Raw genomic sequence first — 12,177 nt, 5'->3', positions numbered from 1 at the left:
CCTTGGAGAGGGGGTACCGCTGATCTGCTAACCACCCCCTCACCGGGAGTCCACCAGCTGACCACCCTGTCTCCTGTGGGCTCCATGTTTCCACCCTTCAAGCCAAATCCTGCAGCTGCTCAAACGCTAGGGGGCAGCTTTTGTTCTTTGTTGTCATGAAATGAGCCAAGGCGAGTTTACTGAGCCAGTGGTTCCAAGAATGTCACTGCTAGTAAACTTAACAGTTCCCAGACAGGAGGGCAGTCAGGTCATTGCCAAGTCATCGTGCAGTGTCCCCTGGTTTATGGGCAGGGAAGGGCTGGACAGGGTTCAGTCCTGTGGCCCAGAATGAGGTGCAGATAGGGTGTAGGGAGCAGCGAAGGGCAGATGACCTTCTCCCTGAACACGCTCCTGATCCCAAGAAGACCTTCCTAGCTCTGGGGCCCTGGTAACTCCAGCAAGTGGCAGCCACTACCCAGCCCTATTTGTGAGGAAAGAGAACATTGGCGGGAGATCAGGAGAAGAGACTCCTGGGCAGGAGTCTTAGAGGTGATGTCCTCTCCACCTCCATCATGCTGGTGTGGCTCCTGTCTCTGCGTTCTTGGCTTGATACTTGGGATTCCTGCCCTGCCTTGTCTCCGCTTCACAAGGAACACAGTGTGTGTGTGTGGAGGGGGGAAAACAAGGAGCTGGAAGCCGGAACACAAGTTCTGAGACCCACTCCCCAAGGGCTCAGCGAGGATTCTCGGACTCTTTACTTATAAGCAACAGAAACTAACTACTCCAGGCAGGAAGGAGCCTTTGGGACTCACAGAACTGCAGGGAGAACAGGACAGCCAGGCCATCGGGGGCAACAGCCCTGTGGCCCCTCTCTGAGGTACCGTCATGGTGAGATGGAATGGGCTCTTGCTGCCTCATCTCTTTACAGCTCTGCATTCAGTGATGCTATGCTGGTAGCTTGAAGAGTACGGACACCTGCCACCTCCCCCACCCACCCAGAATCAGCAAATGCTACAAACAGGGCTCCCTTCCCTAGTCACTGTGCCATGCTCCCACATCTAGCAGTCTGCTTTGTTCCAGTGGGTCTCAACTCAAGGATACACTTTCAAGAAATAATCTGATCTGTCCTGCTCTTACCTGAGACATGGGCCTATTATGTTAGAGCAGTATGTCTACCAGGTAGACCGAAACAGTCGTTGCCACGATTCTACAGTAGGTGACAGCAGCTGAACAGCCAAGCCAGCCTTCGCTGGGCCTCCACTTCCTCATCTAGAATATGAAAGTGAGTCATTTCTACCTCAAGAGTTGTGGGCATTCAGTGAAAGTTCTTTGTAAATGCAAGTTCTGGACAAATGTGAATCATCATCTTCTTCCCACAGTTCTGCTTGCCAGCCTGACTACTCCCTGCCCTGCCCTTTACCTCAGTGCTTTTGAAATTCGTGTAAGTGTGCTGACCCCTGCTTTCCTGCCTGGCTTCAGACTGAGTCACCAGACCTTTGGATCTTTTCTGGGTCTGGGTCACGAATGACAAATCCGTTTAATCCCAGGTACCAGCTCTAATTAATTGATCGTATTGTCTGTTGCTTTGGGTTGACTCAGTGTGAATGAGAGAGAGAGAGAGATGCAATTGATTAGTAATGTCTGCCAAGGACCTGGAGGGGAAGGTGCTCACTCGCTGCAGAGGTGCAATTTTGTCTGTAGTTCTTTTGCTCTCTCATAGATAGATAATAGATATACCAATGTCTATGTACACATACATACGCATGATGACTAGCTGCTGTCTGACTGATGATGGGTTGTCTAACTTTAAGTCCCTGACTTCACTGCCACATCTCAGGTCCTTGCCAAGCTGTCTGGTTCTCCTCCCATGTGAGCAAAGCTAGAGAAGCAGAACTTGGGCCATGGAGTGAAATCCCAGAAGCCCAGGTTTGGATATCTTTCACCCATAGCTACCTAGTTGAATACCTGGGTAGGAAACAAGGAAGCAGCTTCTTGGGAGGAATCCAGCTACCCCCACCTTCCCCTCAAAAAAGGTCTCTTTACTATGTGGAGGATAATTCATGCTCAACCAACAGAGTAGAATAGAAGTGAACCAATTCTGGTGTCATTTGTAGAGAAACTAGTGGTTTTTTTTTTTTTAACTTAAAAAAAAAATTATTTATACAAGCACTGGTACAGCCAGACACGCCGGAGGGTGAGAAAATTCACCGGAGCCAGAGCGGGGAGCAGAGCAGGCAGAAGGACCGAAGTACACTGCTGAGGGGAGCAGCGGGCGGCAGGAGAGGTCTGCGCGCCATGTGGGACCCTCGCTGGTGGCCGGGGATCGAACTGGCACTGCAGAGGCTACGGAGCAGCTCCGCAACCCAGCGCTCAACCACTGCGCCACTGGGGAGGCCAGAGAAACTAGTGTTTTTGATATGGGGCTTGTGGCCCTGTGTATGGGGGGAATCAGATGATAAAAGAATCATTCCAAATTCCAACTCTGATCAACTCCCACCCCTCCCTGCCACCTGCAAGAACCTGGCTTTACAAGCCCTCCATTGTCCTCCAGTTAAACCTCAAGGCCTTAGTTTGTAAGACTTTTCACTAGCCCTGCTTCCTCCCCATTCCCCTGGAACTCTTCTGCCCTCAGCATCCCTGCCCCTCACAGCCTATCTCTGGGCTAAACCCTGAGACACCACTGCAGTTCCCCAGCAGCATGGCCCCCGCTCAGGTCCTCCGGGGCACAGAAAACATAAAGCACCAACCTCAAAAACATTGTCTCCACTGCTCCCGCTCTTCCCATGTGCCCCCATGGCACCCAGCGCTTCTCCTGGCTGGTCACTGGCAGACCTGTTCTGGGCCAGCACCACCTTCCCTGAGGGCCATGAGTGTTTCCTGTTCTCCACCAATCCCCAGTTCTACCTAATCCCAGAAGACAGCAGTCCTAAACTCACACTTTCTGTTTTTTTACACCAATTAAAAAAAAATTATGGTGCGTGTGCCCATAGCCAACATCAGACGCAACCCACACCCCAACATCAGACACTTCCCCAGGGGCTTTGAGGGGTTCCCAGAGGCTCTCCAGTGCTGGGAGCCATCCCCAGGCTACTTCTGGAGAACTGCTCCTCGCCCTGTTGGCCTAAATCACAGGGGCCCTGCATGGAAGAGCGCTTCCCACCAGTCCGCTCAGCACCCTGACTTTGGAGAAAGGCTAGAAAACACACACACACACACACACACACACAGAGCTGAGAAGGCAGGGACAGTTAGCAAGATTTCATTAAGTGGAGGACAACAAAGACAACACTGCTTCTTGACGTTGCTGTTCAGCCTACCCCACAGGGCAGGTGCTGCACCCTGCTCCTGACGTGGGGTTTTGGGGCAGGATCCAGGCTGCAGTCACCCTCTGCAGGTCTGGGCAGTCCACACCTGGGAATCTAAGTCAGACGCTCACTGGCTCAGAAAAAAAGGAAGGTTTGTTTGCTTCAACCTCCTCTGAGCTTTTACACTCTAAGTCTTCATTTCCTGTCCCAGAATGAAGCTCTCCTCCTAGCTGTTAGTGGATAGCCCAGACAAGTGCTTCAAACTTTTGGAAAACAGCAACAAACTTTTGAAACTTGGAAGGGCAGGGACTTTGGGTTAAGAAAAATGGAATTAAAGACTTGCAGCTCGCAGGGATGACTCCCCCATCTAAGCGCCTTTATAAAAGCCCAAGTCCCCTTCCTTTTCTTTGAGACACTCCTTATTAATGAATGTTCTTCTGATTAATTAAGAGTTTCTCCTGGGGGCCTCCCCTGGTAGCGCAGCGGTTGAGCGCTGGGTTGTGAAGCTGCCCGCAGCCTCTGCAGCGCCGGTTTGATCCCCGGCTGCTCCCCGGCCACCGGAGGAGGGTCCCACATGGCGCGCAGACCTCTCCTGCCGCCCGCTGCTCCCCTCAGCAGTGTGCTTCAGTCCTTCTGCCTGCTCTGCTCCCCGCTCTGGCTCTGGTGAATTCTCTCACCCTTTCGTGCTTCTGACTGTACCCAGTGCTTGTATAAATAAATCTTAAAAAAAAAAAATTGTTAAAAAAAAGAAAAAGTAAAATGTTGCAACTGCTGTGAAAAACGGTTTGGCAGTTTCTCAGAATGCTGAACAAAATATCCTGCAATCCAGTGATCACACTCCTAGGTACTTACTTAAAGAATTGAAAGGGGCTCAGATAGTACTTAAACACATAGTTTAATGTATAATCATTCATAAAAAAAAAAAAAGAGTTTCTCCTGGATTATCCAGTGTATGTTATCTTCCACGCCAGTCCTTTTCATGTGAGGTGCAAGAGGAATCCTGGCTTTGTTTCTGATGGGGGGGAAAAAATGTGAACATTCTCCAAGGCTAAGGGGACAATGCCAATAAAGAAGAAACAAGCGGAGAAGTACTGGTAAGAGAGATGAGATTATCTACACACTCAACAATTGTTGGGTCCCACGCCAGTGACTAAGATGAGTGCAAATGTAAAGAATATATCATTTCTTCCCCGAAAGGACCCACGGCCAAGGAATGCAACATGACATGAACATAAATAATCATCATATGAAGCCACACTGCTGAGTACGGTGTTAGTGATGTTGCCATTTTCCAAAATGAAAAATAAGAGCTGTGGAATTTCAGCTCGGGGGAGGCAGAAAACAGAGAATTGGAAAGGAAAGCTGATAAAGGCTGACGGCGAGGCTATTTCAAGTGGTAAAAACTGAATAAATGTGTGGCAGCAGAGAGTCATGGGATCCATGAAGAATTAGTAAGTAGTACAGTTTAGCAGAAACGTGGGCTGGGGCAGAGGAGTCGGGATCCAAGCACGGAAGGTCAAGTCTAGACATGGTTGTGCAAGCACTGGCAGAGAAGTAAAGGTCAATGCAGATTTTGAGGGATAAATTACATAGCGTCACACAATAAGACATGAACCTAACTGCAGGGTGGAAGATGGATTATAGAGGCTGTGTGCTTATAGAGATGACGGGATGAGGCCCTGAATGAAGGAACTGGCAGAGGGTGTGGGTTGATCAGGAGATTAGAATAACCCGCAGACAGAATCTTTGCCTAATGAGTGAACGGAGGCATGTGAGCCGGAGTCCCTCCAGGATATAATAATGGTTTTATCGTGAACCGTCAGTGCTCCCACAGGCTGAGAGAGATGAGGCGAGACCATGTGGTCATGGCAAGTGGCAGTGCCCGGAAGGACAAGGAAATTGCATCATGAGTAGAGGAGGCAGGGCTGAGTGAGCCTCCTTTGGCTGCAGGCTCTTTGACAGAAGCAATCAGGTGTGATTTGCCTTTGTCCTTGCCTTAGTTTTTGCCTGAGCTGGCATCACGCCTTTGGCTTAGTGTGAAGTCTTGAAAGTGCATGAGGCGACCAAGGAAGAGCTGAGAGGCAGAAAAGAGGAATGCCAATCAAAATCGCCCAGAATACGTCTTTCGTAAAGAAAGTGTCCAGGGCCTCCCCTGGTGGCGCAGCGGTTGAGCGCTGGCCTGCAAGGCTGCCCGCAGCGTCCAAAAGGCTGAAGGTGGCAGAGAGAGAAAGAGGCATGAGTGGGGGCAGGGGGAATCCAGGTGTGCCAGTTCTGGACACTGAGGCAAAGGACTCTGCCAATGTTTCTTATTGTTGGCTGTGGAGCTCCATGGCCTCAGAGAACTACAATGCAGTCTCATCTAAGAAGCTTCTTCTATCCTAGCCTCTGAAGACCTGCAGTGCTGTCTAAAATTTTTATACCTAGAATTTTCCTGCTGTCTCTATCCCTTGTTGGTCAAAAGCATGAGAATTGGCCTCAACAAACAAACAACAAAGAATGTTTTTTTGATAGAGGAATGAGAAGAAAAGTATGCCAGTTACTAAGTTTTCATCGTGTCATATACATTGTACTAATGTTACATATTATAGTTCCAAATTCATAGTCTTTTTGGCTTGTGTTCCTGGGTCTAGAATTCAGCAAACCACAGTTTTGCTTTGCCTGATGCTTCCCTGTTAGCTCTGCTAATAGGAGCCTGCAATGCTGATGGAGTAAAAAGGGACTTGCTTCTTCTAGCTACTTCTCATTGGCTCCTACTTTCTGTTCCTGTGTTACCTATGATTAAGGGGATAGACGAATTTTAGCTCAAGTTTGAGTTATAAGGGACCCAGTCCTCTGTAGGTACACCCCTTAGTTGTGCCTCTAGTTCCTGAATGTGTAAGTGGAATAGACATACTTGGCAACTGGCAGGGTCCCCTCCGCACTGGCTCACAGTGATGCTTAGTCCGTTTGAGCTGCTATAACAAAACACCAGAGACTGGGTAGCTTATAAAGAACAAAAAAGTATTTCTCGCCGTTCTGGAGGCAGGGCAGTCCAAGATCGAGGCACCAGCAGATTCAATGTCTGCTCAGGTCTGCTTCCTCACAGAGGGTGCTTTCTTGCTGTGACTTTGCATGGGGGACCAGCAAGCTGTGGATCCCCTCTTATAAGGGTATTAATCCTAATCATGATGGTGCCACCCTCGTGATTTAATCTCATTTGAGCCCCTCATTCCATTAAAACAAAAGGCACAGAAAGAGGTGACTTGACTGGCTGGGGTGAGTGATTCCAATTACCAAGGGGAAATTGGAGTCACTATCACATGATTATGACAAGGAAGACAATGTGTGAAGCCCAGGGGACTTGTGGGGCTGGCTTCTGTTTAGCATTTCCCCACCCCCCACACAAATGACTCTTGCTGTGCTTGCATGACATATGGACTAAACTGCTTAGGAAGAGAAAAAAGTCAAGCCCACATATTTAAAAATTTCTTTCCCCTTGTTTCATTTCCCCTTCTCCTGCTGCTCACCCTTTGCCCGCTCTGCTCCAACTCTTAGCTTTCCTCCACCGGTGCATTCTGGCCCACTCCCTGGGGCTGCTCCTCCACGCCCTCCGAGAAGGCTTCACCTGAGCAGCCCGGGCAGGGACCCTCCAGGAGAAGTTCCCTCTGGGACAGTCTGAAACAAAGACTGGTTCCCAGCTTCCTTAGCGATCACTTCAAAGCCAGCAGGTTGTGGATAGAAGCAGATTCCCGGCCTTGCTGGGCCTCTCACAGTATGTAGATGCCATCTACCCATCCAATTAGCTGCTTTCAAAACCACACACTATCCAAGTCTTCCCAAACCAGATTTTGTAAAGAGATGACCTTGCCTCTTATCACCCACAGCTGCCACCTCTGGGCGCTGGGAGGAGTGTGATGGGAGTGTCTGCAGCCAATTGACCCTTTGCTTACTGTCACGGTCAGGCATGAGTTACGGGATTTGGTTTCCAAACATAACAGCATCGCCCATTTCAAACCACGGGTGCCACGTCAGTGGAATTAACCAGTGTAGCTCACAAGTACAGGCTCTAGAGCTAAAGTGCCAGTCTTCAGCGGTCATCCTCTCACCAGCTGTGTGAGAAGTTACTTCACTTCTCTGTGCTTCAGGTTCTTTCTCATCTATAAAAGTAGGGAAAGATGGCCGAGTAGGAAGCACCAGGCATCTATGGCCCCACCTAATAAGCGCACTGGCAGCATCTGTCTGATGTAACTGTTGTGCAACTCTGGGATTCTATTGAAGGCTTGCAATTTCCAGGGAAAGACTTGCAGGGTAAATTTTGGTTCCTTTGAGGGAATATGAGCAATTATCTTGGCAGAGTAACTGTGTGCCAGTGCCCCACCCCAATCAAGGGAAGGGTGGTTGTGCCAGTGTTCCTGGAGCAGCTGGCACACAGCATGTGGGGGTTAAGTGGACAATGGGACTCTGCCCTTCAAATGTTGGGGATCTGTGTTCTGATTGCTGACTGATGCTTGTGATTGCAAAAGCACACACCAAGAGGTGGTGAGCCATCGTTGCGCGCCTTCCTGCATGTGGGGAACACCGCCAGCCCTGGCTGACGTGACTTGTGCACCACTTGGTCTGGGTGGCGATGCAGCCTGACAGCATGAATGCACAATATCTAATGCCACTGTGGAATCAAAAAATTAAAAATGGTTCTGGTGGTAAGTTCTCTTATGTGTGTTTTAACAGAATTTAAAAAATAATAGCAATAACTGCTTGGGGTAAGGCATGAATAGGAGCACTGAGGGTTTACTATTCTACTCCTTAATTGGGGGGACAAATCAAGGCCAGGATGCAAGCAGCACTCAGCATCAACTAATGAAGTAGAGGCTAAGTGAGGGTTAGAACAGAATCCTGATTCAGTGTGTCTCCTAACAATAACTCAGTGCTATGTTGGCATTCCTCTCCTGGGTGTAAGAGGCTGCAGCAGCTCCCAGAATGAAGTCCTTTGGAGGCAGGAAAAAGAGGCCACCACAAGGCAGACCTCCCCCTTTTTATCAGGAGGAAAAGCCTTACTGCTAGCCCCTGGCATATTCCACTCAGGATTCACTAGCTAGCACTGAGCTACATGCCCACCCCTTAAGAGGGCTAAGTCTTCCTTCCCCAGCAAAGGGATTTTCCCCTTATTCTTCGACAAAATCGAAATTTCACTAGTAAGGACACTGGGAGAGCAGTCATCAGTTTTTGTTTTTGTTTTTAAGATTTATTTATTTATTTATACAAGAACTGGGGTACAGGCCAGATGTGCGGGAGGGTGAGAGGATCCAGAGCCAGAGCGGGGAACAGAACAGGCAGACTGACGAAACACACTGCTGAGGGGAGCAGCGGGCGAGACAGGAGAGGTCTGCTGCACCATGTGGGACCCTCACCGGCTGGCCAGGATTGAACTTGCGCTGCAGAGGCTGCAGACAGCCTCACAGAGCAGCGCTCAACCGGGTGCACCACCAGGGGAGGCCCCAGTCATCAGTTTATGTTATACTATCTTTATGATATTCCTTGGCTACCAACATTAGACTCTTCCTTTGCCCAGCATCAGTGAATATAAATTTACTTTCTCCTGCAAAGAGTTTAAGGACTCTGTTTACTTGACCTACTATGTAGTCAGAGTCACAGAACCAGTTTCAGTTTCTTTTCCTTTCTTTCCCTTTAAAAAAGTGGTTAGAACTCTGTCTCTGGTGAATCCTCTCACCCCCCGCATCTCTGGCCTGTACCCCAGCTCTTGTATGCATAAATAAATAAATAGTTTAAAAAAAATAAAAATAAAAAAGTGGTTAGAGCAGCTTTATTCATCATTACCAAAACCGAGAAGCAACCATGATGGCCTTCAATATGTGAATAAGTAAATAAAACTGTGGTACAATTTTATTACTGGAAGATTATTCAATATGAATGAGAAATGAGCTATCAAGGCATAAAGAGACATGCAGGAAACTTGAGATCTTGCAGTGAAAGAAGCCAGTCAGAAAAGCCGACATACTCTGTGATTTTCCAGCCATGACATTTGGAAAAGGAAACGTTTTGGAGACAATGAAAAGACCAGTGGCTGTTAGGGGCTAAGGGATAGGGAGAGTTGAATAGTGGAGCAAGGGGGTTTTCAGGACAGTGACACTCTTGTGTATGATATGCTAATGATGGGTCTGTGCAATTATATAGTTGTCAAAACCCACACAAGGCACAACACACACAGTGAACCCCAAACTCCGGGGGATCATGATGGTCATGTAGATTTAACAAATAAACCACTCTGCTGCAGGATGTCGATACTGGGGAAATGGTGGGGGTGGGGGGTGGATCTCAAAACCTAAAACTGCTAAAAAAGACTTATTCATTAAGACAAAGCCAAATTGTCTTCCTACGGCTAAATACTTGAAGCAGCAATACAGTGACTTCTGGGCAAATCTCGAGTACAGAAACCAGACGTTCATAAGTGTTACCTCAAGGAATGAGGCAACACTGAGGATGGCCAGGACACCGCACTGCCATCACTGGGCGTGTCCATTTAGCTTTGGGTGTGCCATCATTTATTCTTTTTTTTTTTTAGATTTATTTTTATTTATTTATACAAGCACTGGGTACAGTCAGAAGCGCGGGAGGGTGAGAGAATTCACCAGAGCCAGAGCGGGGAGCAGAGCAGGCAGAAGGACCGAAGTACACTGCTGAGGGGAGCAGCGGGCGGCAGGAGAGGTCTGCGCGCCATGTGGGACCCTCACCAGCTGGCCGGGGAGCAGCCGGGGATCGAACCGGCACCGCAGAGGCCGCGGGCAGCCTCACAACCCAGCACTCAACCGCTGCGCCACCGGGGAGGCCACCATCAATTATTCTTTATGAAGACATGGTCCATCCAAAAGGAATGACATTGGTGTGTTCAAATCCAGTTGCTTCTCGCCCCTCACTGTAATTAATCCTTCGTCATCTTCTTACTTCTCTCAGCATATTTAGAGTATAGTATATATATATATATATATTTTTTTTTTTCCATAGCACTAAGTTTTATTAGGGATTCCATTAAGGTTAAATCTCTGGGAATGAGGGAGTTAGTCAGGGGGCATAAAGCCCACGAAGTCTCCTCAAATCTCATGGTGAACCACCGGCTCAGGTTCTTTGGTGGGATCGCCGCCTCGTTCCAGGTAGAGATTATTGTAAGGATACTGCTTTGGCCCCACAGGCTGGTAGGAGGGGTAAGTGTCACCCAACCAAAACATTAACAGCATGAAGGCCACGAAGCCAAAAAGGTGTTTACACATGACATTCCAAGAAAGAGGCGTGGGGGACGTGTCCACACGGTTCCTGATATACATGTCTAGGTCCCAGTGCATCGGCTCACCCCAGTTCAACCTCAGTTCTGGATGGTCCCAGTCATACCACGGATCCCTCTCCTGCTGTGAGCGATCAGGGAGCTTCGGGTAGTCGCCATACCCCATGCCGTTGTCCGGGTAGGGCTGTAGTCTTCCACTCGCATATTATACTTCTTTGCGGCAGTGGCCTGTTCTTCGGGGGTCCTGGGGGTAGGGCCCGGGAGCATGTCCTTGGTAATGTGGGAGGCTGTCCGTGCTCCCAGCGGCGCCACGTTCTGGACCGCCCTTTGCAGCCATCGGACTCCCAAGACCCCCACCCCCCACCCCCCCCCCCCCCCCCCCCCGCCCTGGCCGCCGCCATCTTCTAGTATATTTTTTCTTTTAGGGCTGGGGATGAGACCGGTTGTTTGGGGAAGCTCAAGAAATGGAAACCTAGACACCCTAAAGGTCACAGGCTCCACTTTCCTCTGTCCCTGTCCCTGGAAATGTCCTGTTCAAGTTACAAAAGCCTTTTATGGGGAGGGTGGCGGGGAGGGTGGGGAAGGTGGGGGGGGGGGGAGGGAGGGTGCGGGGGGAGGGAGGGTGAGGAGGGGTGCTGTAGAGAAGGAGCGGCCAGGCAGCAGGCCTGCAGGAGACTGGAGGTGTCTCCTAGGTGGGAGACAGAGACACCCTTGGGCTACAACCATCTGCCACCAGAGGCTTGAGGCAGAAAGTTCTCAGTAGAGGTAGGAGTGGGTTGTGGATTTACAGTTTTAGAGAAAATGACTCTTGCAATTCTTGCCTATCTTGCCACCACCATGGCTTCCTGAGCTGAAGTTACCACTTCAACCGTATCAGTCTCTCGCACTCACCTTAACAGATCTCTGGAATCCTTGTTTTCCTTTGCCATCTGCGTCTCCTCAAACATAACAGCAGTTTGGCCTCCTTGTTTCAGGAATATCCTGGTTACTTTCACAATGACCAAGTTTCATAACTCCAGTAAACCTCACTTTCTGGCCACTGGCACTCAAATTGTTGACACCAGTTCTACAAAGTGTCCTAATGCACTTCATTAATTGGAGGCCAAATGACCAGTAAAGGAAAATTGGGCAAGTTTTCTTTTTCCTAGACTTGACTGCTGCAGTTGAACAAAACACTTGGTTCCACTTGATGTTCTTTGGTAGGTTCCTCATAGACGGGACCAATGGGAGATCATATTCTCCTCATCGTAATTCTTCCTCAAAATAATTCTCACTGCAGGCCTGCTGCCTGGCTGCTCCTTCTCCCCAGCACCCCTCCCCTCCCGCCTCCCCCGCACCCGCCCCATAAAGACTGACCCACTCAAAAAAAATTTTAGCAGCTTTTGTAACTTGAACATGACATTTCCAGGGACAGAGGAAAGCAGAGCCTGTGACCTTTAGGGTGTCTAGGTTTCCATTTCTTGAGCTTCCCCAAACAAAAAAAACTCTTCCCATGAGGAATTGTGGTACCAGCTTATTATAGATAAAAGCTACACGAAGCTGATCTTAACTATTAGCAAATATGTACAGAAAAAGATGAGAAATAAACATAAAATGGAGTTATACATCTGGTTGATGAGA

At 48.9% G+C, this 12,177-nt stretch overlaps 1 pseudogene across 1 annotated transcript; it reads right to left on the bottom strand.

The window, feature by feature from the left end:
* Positions 1-10,369: 10,369 nt before the first annotated feature.
* Positions 10,370-11,504, bottom strand: LOC311171740 (NADH dehydrogenase [ubiquinone] 1 beta subcomplex subunit 8, mitochondrial-like; annotated as a pseudogene). Its single transcript has 2 exons — positions 11,449-11,504; positions 10,370-10,984 (listed from the first exon to the last, which is right to left on the bottom strand). The product of its transcript is annotated as an NADH dehydrogenase [ubiquinone] 1 beta subcomplex subunit 8, mitochondrial-like (transcript).
* Positions 11,505-12,177: the final 673 nt, after the last annotated feature.

This window comes from Talpa europaea (genome assembly GCF_964194135.1).
Source record: "Talpa europaea genome assembly, chromosome: 6".
NCBI lineage: Eukaryota > Metazoa > Chordata > Mammalia > Eulipotyphla > Talpidae > Talpa > Talpa europaea.
This window is presented reverse-complemented; position numbering and strand designations above follow the sequence as displayed.